The following is a 14,280-nucleotide window of genomic DNA, read 5'->3' on the forward strand; positions in this document are numbered from 1 at the left end:
ATTTGTAAGTTTCAAACACAAAGAAATGGTAACTGTTCAAGGAGGAGATGGTAATTACCTGGACTGGATTATTACCGAAGACATACAGGTGTCAAACAGACACAATCACACTATATTCTGTAAAAATGTATACACAGATGAAAAACGCAAAAAGAGATATCAGAAGGACTTGGCTTCTAAAGGCCGTGAGAACTTTTGTCAGGTTTGCTGAGATCTCTGGGGTCAGGACAAAGGAGTGGGTGGGGCTTTTTCTTATTGGTTAACATTATTAGCATCATCCCTCCCTGTCAATCCCTTCCTGCTGTGCTACCTACTCTCATCCACTCAAAAGCCCTGGTGGCTGCCCCAATCTGGGCCACTTCCTTAGGGAAAACAGGATGTCTTTTGCATGCTGGAGCCAGGTCCCCGGGTATTTGGGGTGGGAAAAGACTGTCTAGTGGGTGAACCCTGAGCTAGGCACCAGAGAGGAAGCCACATTTCCGGGACTTGAGGAAACTGCCATTTCCTCCTCTAGCAGGAAGTGGCCTTGGCTATTCTCAGCACCAAGGCTTTGGCCCGCAGAGCAATGGAAATCACAGCCTGGCGCTGCCTCTGGCTTGCCTCCTACAGTTTAACAATCTACCAGTCAAAATAAACTGTCTCCTTAGGTCTCCCATGCATAGTTAAGGTAATAATTGAGAGAGAGAGAGAAGTCAGAGGCCTGCTTCAGCACAAAGGTACGGAGAATCTTTTAAAATGCCAGGCTGGTCTTGGCTGGGGCCTCCCTAAACTGCATAATTGAAGTATTGAGAAGACAAACCTGGAAGTTATGTGATGGCTTCTCAAATACCCAGTTGGTTTGGAGGATGAGACTGTCCGTACTTTAAAAATACATGGGTAAGTTCTGGGGAAGCCTCATTGTTCTGGAAACTGGAAACTGGAGAAGGAGTGAGAGGGACCCGAGGTCAGATATAGACTCCATCAGACAGCTAGTTTTCAAAAGCTCACAATAGTGTAAACTGTACTTCCCTGCTGATGAAATGACCCCATTTACCTGGGAGTTTCTCCGAGTCAGAGAGGTCCTGCCTCTCCTTTTACCATCCTCATGTCCACTGTTTCCAGAGCCTGTGAGACACAATCTCCCCTTCTCTCTTCCAGCACCCATTTATAGCCTGGAAGTGGTCACCCTGGAGACTGAGCAGAGTCACACTCTGCTAACCAACATGGACCCACAAACAAACACAGTTGATCCTTCTGTTCTGATAAGGACAGTGAAGGAAATAACTGTGTGCTGGGCAGAAAGCTGCTTGTGGGAGAGGGGAAGGAGTCTGCCTGAGGGGGTCAGCCTGCTGAGGCTGCATTTTATTGTACCTTTGCTAAGGAGGATACCAGGTCACCCAAAATACGGCATGTATCTCGTGTGTGTGTGTGTGTGTGTGTGTGTGTGTGTGTACCAGAATGCAGTGCACACTGAGCCCAGAAGAGGATGTTTGATTACTTGGAGTGAAGCATCGAATTCTGGTCCTCTGCAAAGGCCGTGCAGAACCATCTCTCCAACCCCATGGAATCCTTGACAGGAGATGTGATAAATGAGACAAAGGCCCCACCCTCATGGAGAGCTCATATTTTGGAGAAGGAAGTAGAGAAAAATAAAATCAGATAAAAAAAAAGTCACTTTGCAGGGAAGGAAGGCAAAGTTGGTTAGAGAGTGAGGTAACTCGGGGTCAGGTAGGAGAAACGGCCGTGGGAAGAGCTGCAGGCAGCGCTGAGGAGCTGGCCAAAAGTGAAGAAGGAATGAAAGGTTCTTCTGACCCACGTAGGGATCCTCCCTATTCGTGGCACAAATCACAATAGCTTGGAGGCCCTCTCTGATTATGTGGAAAATTCCAACTTGGGCTCATAAAGTTCTCTACCTTGGTTCTTTCTGGCCACTGTTCTTGAAAGCCTGGGTGTCAGGCACACTGTTGGACATAGACAGCCTCGTGGTTAGACCTCTGGCCTTTCCCTAATGATGGGAAGTCGCCTGAGTAAGAAAGCTGGTGTCTAGGAAAACACAGCTCACGTGTAGAGGTGGCTCTGGAAGAAAAAGCAGGGAGACTCTAGCCTTGGAGAAACAGGTATCACACTAGAGGGAGACCCCTGTCACTTGTCTAGTACCCTCTGTGTGCTAGAGTGACGTTTAGCAGGGGCTAGCACTACCAGGGCCAATGAAAACCCAGCCCTGGCCCTGAGCACTCACTGATCTTAGAGTTAAGCGGGCATTTAATAGCAAGGTAGGCGTCTGGATGCCATTCCAAGAGCTCTAGGAGGCATTTGAGTCACCCAGGAGGCCCTTTGTGATGAGTTACAGCAAACTTTGCCCACGCCAGCTTGTGCAGTAAAGAGTTTATGAGCTCCCTATAACTAGGATTCAAAGATGGGGAGGCTTCTGATGTTGCACCCTTGAGGGCTCCTGCCAGTGAGTCAAGGATGCTTTGGCTCCACCCTCCTGCAGACAGACGCATTCCATCCCTCATTCCAGTTTACCTCCAGATCACAACATGGATGCCAACAGGAATGGAAGCCATGTTTTTTTCTTTTCTGGAAGCCATGTTTTCTTATTCATATGGTCATGTGATTGAGAGCAAGAACATCATCCCCCTCCACCTGAAAAGTCAAGCTGGAGACCAACTGAGGGCCTCTCCCCACATCTACCTAACCTCAGTGACCGAGAGCATGCAAAATTCAGAATGCCAATCCCAGTAACAGAGCCAAGGGCATCAGCGGAATTTGTGAACTTGGCTCATCTCCAGAGGTGGTGATAGGCCAGATGGTGAATAGGAGGATGGACACTGAAAAGCAGCAGTAATACCCACTGCAGGTAAAAGAGAGAAATGACTGGGATTACATGTTTCTAGGGGAATCCCCTAGAGAGACTGTTGGATGAGGCATACAAGGAAAAGGACTCTTCAGTTACTCAGGGAAAGGCAGTAGTGGCTGGGTTGGGGTAGGATTAAGGGTCCTGGATAACAAAAAAAAAGGGTTAGATGTAAACCTATCTCTGACATCAGCTCCCTGACCAGTGGCAGTCCTTCAACTTCTCTGTGGATTGTTTTGAAATTGGAAATTGGTGATAGAAATCCTTAAGGCTCAAGATTAGAGAGGAGCCAGTAGATGTGCCCTCAGCACAAGGTGTTATTACTACTCACTGTAGCGTTTAAGGGCCTCCATCTCTCGTGTCCCCATGGTACTAGGTGGTAGATGAGTGCTCTTTCCACCATGGGCAAAGCTCTCCAGAAGCGAAACCCATTTTTCTACATCCAGTTTTGAAATCTTTGGTTTTTTTGTTCCCAGGGAATTTTGTTTCTGGTCCCATCAGTCAATGTCTAGACTTTGACCAGTACAGGGGACAGTTTGTCGTATTTTCAGTTCACAAATATTGACAGAAGAATGGTTAGCTCAATACATTTGTATGACTAAGAAAACACACACACACACTTGCTCAAAATTCCAGGAACTTTTCTGTTGAGTGGAGGTGTTTCCCACTCTCCAAGTCCTCTTGCCAACCAGAGTCCTGGACCCAGGAAACCCCCCCTGCTAATCACTGTCACGAAAAGTGATGTCAACTGACTCAGAGAAGCCAATGCCTTCTCAAACAACAATGATTTTGTACACAACAAGGAGTCCTTCAGACCTCAAGAGACATAATTTCCTCACCAAAAGGAGTCCATATTAAGCAGAGATGTTGTTGAAGATGTGTGTGGGAGGGTCCGGAAGGGGAGAATGTTCTGAGGCTGTGGTTCTTCTTCTACTTCAGGCTTTAATTAGGTTTCAAGCAGGATGATGAGAGTATTTGTGTTTGGCCATTGCTTTGACTTTACTTTGAATCTCATCTCTACCTTCACTAGGTGGAGATCGGGAAAACATTCATTCTTTCATCCATCTCTCCATCTTCCCCTCTCTCTTGTACTGGGGATTGAACCTGGGGCCTTACGCACGTGAAGCAGTCACTCTGTTACTGATCTATACCCTCAGCCCTCTTCTTGCTTTTATTTTCACATAAGGTTTCATTGAGTTCCTGGCCTTGAATTTGCAATCTTCCTGCCTCAGCCTCACCACTTAGCTGCGATTACAGGCACATGCCACCAGGTCCATTTGTGCATTCCTTCAAGTAGCCCAGACAATGAATAAAAGCTATAAAACATACTCCTAAAGGTCTCTATCTTGTGATGGATACATGGAGGTGGACGGTAATAGCATATACTTCATGGGGGAAATGCAAGGATGGGGTTGTGAGAGCATAGATGGGTGTAGCCAACTCCACATCTGCTTGAGGTGAAGAGGGGAAGGGAATCATAGCTTGCTTCTAGGAGGAGCTTAGGAACCTAACACTTCTGGGATGAATCTGGAGAAAGAGGCATTAGCCTGCAGAAGAGTATGGTTAGCATGGATGTGGTATCCAAGGTAGAAGAATGACTTTCCGAGTTCCAGAGACAAACATGGAGTCTGATAAGGAGCAAGGGCAGGAAAGGCATCTGAGGGCTGGATACTGAAGACCCTGAAGCCCGTCAGATGACTATGAAGACAGGGAAGCCAAGCAAGGAGCTGGAACAGGAGAAAGGCATGAGTTCCTCCCCCCGTCCCCATGTGTTTCAAAGCAATATTAGTTGTTACTGAAGGACAGGACTGGAGCAGGGCAGGTTGTGGAGCAGAGACAAGCATCCAGTGTCTTCCCATAATGCAGTTGAGAGATGGCAGCAGCTCCAATCAAGGCTTGGTGGTGCAGAGAAGTACATACTGAGGGAACCGAAGATGAGAGATGCCCTGTTTGATCTCAGCGAAAGAAGATAATGTTCTGTGTCTGGTGCTCTGGTAGCTTTATTCTCTTTCTCTCACAACCCCCTAACCCAAGGCCATATTGTGTGTGTGTGTGTGTGTGTGTGTGTATGGGTGCCTGTGTGTGCACGTGCACATGCTCTCGAGTGCGTTATTTTATTTGGGAATTTCATGTATGAGTACTGTATTTACATAATTTCCACCCCTCTCTGTCCCCCTTCCAACTCCCCTACCCTAACTCACCCTCAAGTTCCTGACCGCTTCTTTAGTTGTTGTTCCATACACACACATACATGTGTACACAACATGCAACCTACTGAGTCCATGTAGTGTTGCTGGTAGCTACACATACATAGGGTTGACCACTTGGGACTGCATAACCTGCCAGTGAGTTGGTTTCTGGAGAGAGCTGATTCTCCCAGTAGCCACTGATGGCCTACAGTGCTTCATCTAGGGTCGAGGCCTTATGAGGCTTCCCCCTTTGAGCTTTGCATGTCAATTGATCTGATCATTAGTCAGGATTTGTTTGGGTAGCCATATTGCTGCGTTTTCATGGGCCCAGCTGATCCTGAGATGTAAGTAATTTGTCCAAATGGCAACAGCAGGATTCAAACCCAGGTCTCTCTGTCTCCAAACCTAAAAACAGTGCCATCCAGACTTCCACCGTTGCTTCAAACTGCTTGTCTAAGTCAATTCCAACAAGTTTTTGCTTTTCATGTTTAAATCAAGGTCCTCCATGCTTTACCTATTCTGAAGCGTTTAGACTGTCACTATGTAGCCCTGGGTGGACGAGACAAGACTGGCCTGGAACTCGCAGAGACACCTCTGCCTCCCAAGTGCTGGATTAAAGATATGAGCCACCATGGCCAGAAATTCTGAAGGATCGAAGTGAAGCAAAAACGTAGACAGAAGAAAGTCACTGGGTTTATAGTCAACATGTACCACCAACTGCAAAAATCCCAGTCACCTCCTCTCTGGGATTTTACTTTTATTCTTTTAGCATCCTAATACATTTGTTTATCGATTGATTGATTGAGTGGTTGATTGATTGATTGTGGAGGCATGTGTGCAGTGAGCTGTGGCGTTCATGTGGCGGTTAAAGGACAACTTGAGGCGTCAGTTCTCTCCTTCCACCATGTATATTCCAGAGACCACACTCCAGTTGTCAGTGACTCTGTCCACTGAACCATCTCGCTGGCCCTATAAAGGTCAAAGTTATAAGGCAGCCTTTCTCAGTACCTTTTCCCCCAACCGACTGTTTAATAGCTTTAGTTTATCATTGTCTCCCACTAGCTTGCAAGCGTCTTAAGAGCACAACTAGTTTCTTATAACTGTAATAGTCTCAGTACTTAGTTGGGGGATAATAAACATTAATTAGATTTTGGCTGGATGATTGAAAAGTGCAGGTTTGCATTAATCACAATGATGGCTCTGTTTGATTTGCTATTAAGTGCTTATTGAGATGACGCTTAATATATGAGTGTTATCTCACTCCAACTTTGTTTTGTTTGTTTTGACAATTGAACCCAGAGTCCTACACATGCTAAGCACATGCCCTGCACATGGTAAGCACACGCCCTGCCCTTCAGCCACATGCACAGCCTTGCACATTGCCCCTTTCTGCAACAGTGTTCTTTCTCCTTTCATCCTGTGAGATCATGAAGACTCCGAGTACCTCCCCTCTCGCCCCCCAGGAGACGAGAGCCTGTGTGACTCAATAGAGTGCTCCTTAGCCAATCCCTCCAGGTCCCTTGGCACAGATTATATTCTCCTTCCATCCTGCTTTAATCACCAGAGCCCCCAGTCCTCATCAAGCTCCCCACCCTGTCTCAAACCAGCTCTTAAATGACACCAGTTTCTCAGAAGAAACAATGTAATTTTTCTGACCCTGGCTCACTCCCGCCTTTACAAATGTGAGATACTCAACAGGATCTTAACAAGCTGTATCAGAAGACAGAACTGTACAACAAAGGCTGTGGACAATTGTGTCCCCATGTGTCCCCATTTCCCTGCCTTTTTTTTTTTTTTTTTGCTTTGTGCTTTGTGGAATTGCTCTCCCAAAATATTTCCAATGCTTTATTTACTTAGACTTCAGGTTTATTTTGGGCTGAACTTTCCTGAAGCTGCGTCTTAGGATGTGATTGTTATCCTGCTGCATTGCCATGTGACTTCAGCTCACCCAGGGAAGACCCGGGGCCCAGAGGATGTCAACCTCCTCTCTGTGCAGCTGAGACAGAGATGACCAACTTAACAGCTCAGCTGGAAATGTGCCCCAGAGGAAAGCCTTTGTGTCCTAGTCACCAAAACTATGCACAATAGCAGACACAAACCTTGTCAACTTTATCAATTCTGTGTGCCAGGGACTCTGACGTGGCAGTTTCCAGTGTCTTAGTGATCTGTGACTATTAGCAACTCAGACACTGAAAGACTCAAGTGGCCAGCCAGTGCTGGGAATTTTCTCATGTCAGGAAATTTTGGTGGTGAGGCATGCTAGACGCTTAGCAACTGCAGCAGTGCGGGGAAGAAAGTCAGCTAGGCAGGAAGGGAGTGTGGGAACAGACAGGAAGATGACATGCAGCATGCTTTCGTGCTGGACAGCTCTATGTGGGGTCCCTCCTCCCCAGCCTCAGTTTCCTAACTGGCAAACAGAGGTGATGAGAACAGGGCACACAGCATGGGCTCTGGGTGCCAAGTCTCATGCCCTTCCCAACCCGTGTCTAGGGAAGGTGAACTGAGGCTTATCCAGTCTGTGCTGGGTCTACTTTGTGGAACTGAGGTTGTTAGTGAACCGTCAAAGCTGGGACTTGAAGTTCAAGGACTCTAAGGATATTGGAAAAGGACCACTCAGAGTTAGCAGCTCATTCAAGTATTCTGGATTCACACTGGGTCATAGTGCAATGTAGTGTAATGAAGTGCTGGGGGTCTCCAGAAGAACCCAGGGTATACCCGTGAGTCCATTACTGAACGGCAAGCTTACAACTCCTAAGGTGCTATTTGCACTTTTTCTTTTTGGCAGTGGGTAGGGAAGCAGGGGATGGGGGGAAGGGGTAGAATGGGGGAGAAGGAGGGGCAGTCAAAAGCAATCAAAGATAAAACCACTGTTTTATTTTGAATCAAAGTTGTGATCCTGTCCTGGAGAGATAGTTTAAGGGTGTGTTCTGCTCTACCGAGAGCCCCAGCTTGGCTCCCAGCACCCATGTAGGGCCATCCCAACCATCTGTAACTCCAATTCAAGGTGATCTGGTACCCTCTACTGGACTCTGTGGGCACCTGTAGTCATGTGAGCACAAACCCACATGCAGACAGAAATTTTAGGTATTATTTAAAATAAATCCCTAAAAAATGTACCGGTAGAAAAATGTCTCTAGAAGGAACAGTTCATATGTTATCACTGCCTTTCAACTCCTGAACTGTGCAACAATCTCTGTGACAAAATAGCTATGACATGGAAAGTGTCCTTTGAAGGACAGTGGCAGTCTGATGACAAAAGCTGGGCAGAGTGTTTGAGGTGGGAGCTGAACTACATGACTTTATCTGAGTGCCATTTTCCCTTGGCTTCGAAATGGCTTGGAGTGGCTTGGAGCTAGCTACACCACTGTGCTTATTGATCCTTGGGTAGTTGGCAGAGTGGGGGGGGGGGGGGGGGGGGGGGGGGGGGGGGGGGGGGGGAGGGGGAAGAGAGGAGAGTCTTCTGAAGGCTCGTATGTGAAAGGTTTGGTCCCCAGTCTATGCACTATTGGGAGGCAATGGTACCCTTCAAGAGGTGGAACTTAGCGGGGGTCTTACCATCACTGGACACCCTTGACAAGGATATAAGATCACAAGCCCTCTTCTCCCGCTCTTTTCTCAGCTGGGGTACATGTCTCGTCCCACCATGATAATGTGGCCTCTCCACAGACCTAAAGACAATGGGACTCTTAGATCGTAAACTAAAACTCGCAAAATTTTGTGTCCAAATAATCATTTTGTTACTGCCTAATGATTTATAGCAAATTTTCACTATAGTGATGGAAAATTACCATAAAAGACCAAAACGGGGTTGGATGCTTTTCTCCAGCTCTTTTATAAGATTGCCAATGCCCTCTAAAGGCCTAGCTGCTTAATGCTGAAGCATCCGGAGGCTAAGTTTCAACATGAACTTTGGAAGGGACACAAACATGCAAACCACAGCTATCAGTTTCAGATTCCACTCTGCAGCAAGCTTTTAAGAAACCAGCACTTGTCACATTTTGGTGGACTATCCAAGGGGAATATTTGCACGTAGGAGTAGTCCACTCAGACACCTCTCCCTTTCCTATTCCGGTTCTGTGTGAGGCCAAACTTTTTCACACAGTTCAACCAAATAACAAATCCCAATGGACAGAATTAACATGAGATACCAGAATCTGTTTTGCTTGCTGGTTAGTCAGATCCTGGGCAGGGGATATATAGACTTCAGTGGTAGAGCACTTGCCCAGAATGTGCAAGGCTCTGAGTTCAATCTGTATTACTATAAAAAAGAAAAAGAAAAAATAGTCAGATGTTGAAGATATCTGTAAACATGTGAGACGATGTAATCTTTCTTAAGAATCTTTATGTAGCTTTTAAATGTATAACTATCATTTAGATGGACATGTAATAGATTAGTTATGTATAATTTAATTAATATATAATCTTTCTAAATTATAATTCATAATATAGTAAGCATTACTAGATATGACACATATAGCTCTTTGGAATAATCAGGCTTTGTTTCATTATGTTTTAAATTTTTATTACATGCATGTACGTATGTATGTTTGTATGCATGTATGTATGTTCCTCAAAGCATGCGTGGAGGCCAGAAGACAAATTACAGATCTTGGTTTTCTCTTTCTACTTGTGGGTCCTGGGGATAAACTCAGGTCGTGCGGTTGGGTGACAAGCACCTTTACTCCCCGAGCGTCTTGAAATCTCACTTTTAAAAAAGGTTCATTTTTATTTTATGTGTATGACACTTTTCCTGCATATATGTAAGTGCACTTTGTGTGTGCCTGACACTCGTGGAGGCCTCAAGGTGCCACCAGATGCCCTGGACCTGGAGTTAGGGGTGGTGTGAAGACTTAAAGATTCTGGGAACTGAACTCTGCTCCCTCTGCAAGAGCAGCTCAGGCCCTTAACCACGGAGCCGCCTGCCTCTCCAGCTCCATGCTTTTTCCATGCTTTTTGTGTCCCAGTCGCATGTAGCCTAGGCTGGCTTTGAATTCATCATATGCCTAAGGCTAGCCTTAGACTTCCAGCCTTACCTCCAAGTGCTGGGATTGCGGGTGTGCACCACCACATTGGGCTTTTTGGTTATTTTTAAGAGCACAAAATTTCATTCCAAATATAGTTTTGGTTATTTACAGCTTGTGCTTCGACAAATTACCTTTTCTGTGCTCCACTTCCTTTACTTGTTAAACAGAGATTATTTTACTCAAGCTCTTGAGACAGGTTATGAAGACCAAATGGAGATTCATGTCTATGAAGTGTTGAGAACAGCTGCTGGCCTCTCGCAAGCCTGTATTGGTCGTACAGTGCATTGGTTATAACAATACAGCATCACGTGATGACCTGCTTCCTCCAGGCTGAGAGGCTGCCAGAGCCGGGCCTCCGTGTGTTTCCTCTCTGGTTTCTAACACTTCACAAAATATTTACTAGGCAGTCAGAAAATTTGGTAAATGAGTTAGAAGCTGGGGAAAGGCACGGCAACTTCTAGCTGGGTTTCTGATAGAGAATCAGATTTAAGGATGACGATAATTCCAAAGACTGAGTCTGTAAGGTGGGCCGGAGTGTGACAGAGGTGTGGAAGCTGCGGGCAGGAAGTGGTTTGAGGTATGTGGGGAGAGAGAGGAGAGCCCTGGGTGGTTGCAGTAAGTTTTAATGGGGGTGTGTTCCATCAACGCTGTGATACCCATTATCTAATGGGGTGGTGCGACAGGCTGCGTGGGCACAAGGGTAGAGACCGGCTCCACCTACCGGTGGGGTTGGGTAACACAACTGGCCTTTTTTACCTTGACTTGTAGTGGGGGATGTCTGTCTGTCTCTTTAGATCTGATCTAAAGTTACTAAGATAGGGGTGTTTAACACAAGTCTCTGATAATTGTTTTCACTGTTGGATATTGAAACTAGGGGCACTGTGTATGCTTGGAAGTGCTCTACCGCTGAGCCATACCCCCAGCTCCTCTACAGATGTTTCAGATCTACATTCTACACGAATAGGGTTGCATTCAGCCGTCACACTTGTAGACTCTCACGCCGAAGTGATTTTGAACATGTAGGAAGGAAGGAGAAAGTGCTATTCAGGGTGTGCTCTGGGCCACGCTGCGGTTATGCTTCACCCTTTAAGTGCCCCAACCACCTTGTAAGAAAAGGAATTTCTCAATCCAGGCTTGGGCATATGTAGTGTCTAAAGGATCAGTGGCTTAACTGGGATTTGAATTCACATCTAGGCAAATATCGCACAGGCCACCCTTGGAAAAACAAACTATTCTATTTGTTATTATTTACATAATGTACACCAGTGTGCACAAATGAGAAGCATTTTTATTAGATATTTTCTTTATTTACCTTTCAAATGTTATCCCCTCTCCTAGTTTCCCCTCAGGAAATTCTCTATCTCCTCCCCCTCCCCCTGCTCCCCAACCTACCCACTCCTGCTTCTTGGCCCTAGCATTCCCCTATACTGGGGCATAGAGTCTTCACAGGACCAAGGGCCTCTCCTCCCATTGATGACTGACTAGGCCATCCTCTGCTACATATGCAGCTAGAGCTATGAGTCCCACTATGTGTTTTCTTTGATTGGTGGTTTAGTCCCAAGAAGCTCTGGAGGTACTAGTTAGTTCATATTGTTGCTCCTCCTATGGGGCTGCAAACCCCTTTAGCTCCTTGGGTATTTTCTCTAGCTCTTTCATTGGGGACCCTGAGCTCTGTCCAATGGATGGCTGTGAGCATCCACTTCTGTATTTGCCAGGAGAAGCTTTTTTTTTTTTTAAACAAAACCAAAAACACCCCCCCCAAAACCCCAAAAACCTGAGGAGCAGGTGATAAGGGAAAAGTACCCATAAATTCACCCACTCAGATACAAGACCATGTTAACAATGTCTGGCCTTTTGCAGCATCTCCTTCAGAATTTTCTAGGCATGTTTTTGCAGCCAACATTCCTGTTCAGGAATCGTTTTAAACCTTGAGATATATTTCTATATAATTTACAAAAATTGCAGACTATTTTGTTATATGAACCATACTGTTTATTTGACCAATCTTCTCTTTTAAATATTTAGCTTACATGTAGCTTTTCACTAATATAAAAAATTACAATAAACATTTTTGAAGTTTGATCTTTGAGTATGGCTTATTTCCTTAGGAGAAAGTCCTGCAAAAATTGGATTGATGATAAAATGCAGTTTAACTCTAAAGACATTTCAGATTAATGTATTGTCAAACCGTCACTCCCCGCCAGAGATGCTGCAAATTACTTTTTAAATGCCAGAGTTGAACCCAAGCACACAGCAGGCAAATGCTCTACCACTGAGCAACATCCCCAAGCCAAGTTATAACATTTTAAATTCTTACCAGCAGTGCAAATAATCCTGATTTTGTATCCCTGCCAGCCTGTTTATTGTTATTAAATCCATGCACTTTATATTTTACCTTCTTATTTCTTGGATCCAGTTCATGTAATGGACTGTGCTGACATATGGAAACTCATGACCTGTTAGTTCTCCAAGGTGACCATCTGCATTTCTGGTCTGAGATGGGCTGGAAACCTGGTCAGTGAGCCTTGTAGGTCTGCGTTTGACTAGGCAGTGGGTACTTACCCACAGGTTCTGGTTAGAATGGCCCAACAGAGGGCCATTTCTTAGGTTATACCTGATGAAGTGTCTTCCAGGGACTGGGCTGAGAAGGTTAGTCAGAAAGCTGGTGCCAGCAAGCCCACCAGCAGTTGTCCTGTCTTCTGTGGTAGTAGTTCCAGGAAGAATTGTGAGAGAAACAGTTGAAATGTCAAAAAAAGCACTTGTAGTGAGTCATGTTTGATCCAAAGATCCGAAGCAGCTCAGCTGCCAGAGTCTCCTGGTTTGATGTATCTCCTGTGCTGAACTCTTCATAATGGACTTTAGACTTAACTCGGCTTTGTGAGTAGGCGTATTTAGCAGAGGGACTCAGGGGTAGACTATGCACATAAGATTGAAGGGCTCTCAGAAGCTAACTCACTAGCTTGTGAACCAAGGTTGCAGGGACTCTTTCACAAGCACACACTTGGTCTTTCCCTGAAAGTAGATGGTCCTACTGAAACCGAGAGGTAGACTATTTGGTAAGCGTGGGATAATGCAAATGAAGAAAGAAGAATAGAAAGAACATTTAATGACACCGGCATTAGACATCTCAATCACGACATGATAGGGAAAGTTCTATAAGTTGGCTGGATATACTACTAGGTATTAAGTGATATCTTCTATATGCCTAGTGCATCTGGGTTGGGACTTGTGACCTGTTCTTCAAAAGACCATGATTAGCCAACTCATGGGTAGGAAGAATCATCTCTCTCTAGAAATACCAACAGTTAATTGAGAAAAATACAGGTTTCTCTGCCTGGGAGTTCCTCTCTGTTCCCCAAGGTTTGCCTCTGCTCTAATTTACTGATCTGAAAGGGCAGGTGGAATGCAGCCCTGGCACTTTGGAGTTATTTCTGATGTCTTCTATTTGTCTCTTAGCATTCCCACTCGGCCAGCCGAGAGCTTTTGGGGTGGAGCCAAGAGTCTAGGCTTAACAAGATCGAAAGCCTAATCCAAGAAGAGCTGAAGACAGGACAGGATGTCGAAGTACTTCTGATAGAGCAGCACGTACCCTTGTGTTGAAGCTGGGAGCACCACTGGGTGGCCCAGAATCTCAACTGACCCTTTCTCCAAATTCTAGCTGCTTATTATCAGGGCTTCTCCATATGCTATATCCAAATATAAATAAAGTGTGAGAAGGTCCCATTTCCAGAACTAGAAGGCTTTTGTGGACTGACAGGGAGTGAAGCTGAGCCCTGTCTACGATTTCCTGTCTTCTGGATGGTCTCTCATCTGTGAATTTGTTATGCATCATCTACCTGGTTTATGAAATACCTGCAGGCAGCTAACTTTCAAAACAATACGATGACGTACATTTCCAGCAAGCCATGTAGTAAAGAGAAACTAGGAAAGAAGGAAAATAGCCATGGGCATGCCAGGAAAGCATTTCAAACATGTTATCAGTCTTCACACTAGCACAGGTTTTTCTAGCCATCAAGAACAGATGTGTTGGGCTGGAGAGATGGTTCAGCTGTTAAGAGCAAGCACTGACTGCTCTTCCAGAGGTCCTGAGTTCAATTCCCAGCAACTACATGGTAGCTCACAAATGTCTGTCATGGGATCTGGTGTCCTTCCTCTTCTGGTGTGTCTGAAGACAGCTACAGTACACTCATATTAAAAACAACAACAACAACAAAAACCAAAACCAGATGTG

General features: G+C 45.4%; 1 long non-coding RNA gene across 4 annotated transcripts; it reads right to left on the reverse strand.

Annotated features, from left to right (window-relative positions):
* Nucleotides 1-5,733: 5,733 nt before the first annotated feature.
* Nucleotides 5,734-12,881, reverse strand: LOC110293065. Of its 4 annotated transcripts, XR_002377775.2 has the most exons (4): nucleotides 12,664-12,881; nucleotides 9,174-9,283; nucleotides 8,581-8,693; nucleotides 5,734-5,994 (listed from the first exon to the last, which is right to left on the reverse strand). It is a non-coding gene; the product is annotated as an uncharacterized LOC110293065 (long non-coding RNA). The 4 variants fall into 4 exon arrangements; XR_002377774.2 differs by lacking the exon at nucleotides 9,174-9,283; XR_002377776.2 differs by lacking the exon at nucleotides 9,174-9,283 and having other exon boundaries at nucleotides 12,612-12,881.
* Nucleotides 12,882-14,280: the final 1,399 nt, after the last annotated feature.

This window comes from Mus caroli, chromosome 4 (assembly GCF_900094665.2).
Source record: "Mus caroli chromosome 4, CAROLI_EIJ_v1.1, whole genome shotgun sequence".
Lineage (NCBI taxonomy): Eukaryota > Metazoa > Chordata > Mammalia > Rodentia > Muridae > Mus > Mus caroli.